This window comes from Eurypyga helias, unplaced genomic scaffold, assembly GCF_000690775.1.
Source record: "Eurypyga helias isolate BGI_N326 unplaced genomic scaffold, ASM69077v1 scaffold23073, whole genome shotgun sequence".
Classification (NCBI taxonomy): domain Eukaryota; kingdom Metazoa; phylum Chordata; class Aves; order Eurypygiformes; family Eurypygidae; genus Eurypyga; species Eurypyga helias.
The window spans coordinates 1,715-2,280 of record NW_010242149.1 but is presented as its reverse complement, the minus strand read 5'-3'; the positions used below and the strand labels follow the sequence as shown (position 1 = coordinate 2,280).

The following is a 566-nucleotide window of genomic DNA, read 5'->3' as shown; positions in this document are numbered from 1 at the left end:
GCACGTGTCTTGTGTTGCAGGCACAACAGCTGGGAGCCCGAGGAGAACATCCTCGACCCGAGACTCCTCCTCGCTTTCCAAAAGAAGTGAGCAAACTCTAAATATTTCGAAGCGAACGGTAAAGTCAATTAACTTCTAATTGGCTGCGCGTGCGGTGGAAGTTGGGGAAACAACAGCCCGGAGCTCGCCGTGCCTTTTGTGGCACAGCCCTTTTGTTCATCCCCTGAAATCCCAGCGCGGGTCCCCCTCGGACGCCGCTCCCCGCGTGGGTGAACACCGGGAGCTCACGGCCCCGGTGCACGACCCGGTTCCGCACGGGAACGCGGCAGCGCCCGGCACAGACCTTTGGCCTTGGCCTCGCTGTGCCTGGGGGGCAACTGCGGGTTCCAGTGGGGAGAACTGCAGGAAGGGAGGCACAAGGCGCTTGTGGAGGGCACAGCTAGGAGAGGGGGGGGAGGCAGGAACGGGTGGGAGAAAATGGGCTCCTCTACGAGGGGCGACTGCCCTGAGCCGAGCGGGAAGCGGCAGTACCGCAGGTATTCCACGGTAGGGATCGCGCGCGGGGG

The 566-nt window shown here is 63.3% G+C and overlaps 1 protein-coding gene across 1 annotated transcript in view; it reads left to right on the top strand.

Annotated features, from left to right (window-relative positions):
• Positions 1-13: 13 nt before the first annotated feature.
• Positions 14-566, top strand: part of LOC104507648 (chromobox protein homolog 2-like) — a gene marked incomplete at its 3' end in the record, with an annotated part of 2,264 nt that continues 1,711 nt past the window's right edge. The window contains exon 1 of the mRNA XM_010148995.1: positions 14-86. The remainder of the gene's footprint in view (positions 87-566) is intronic.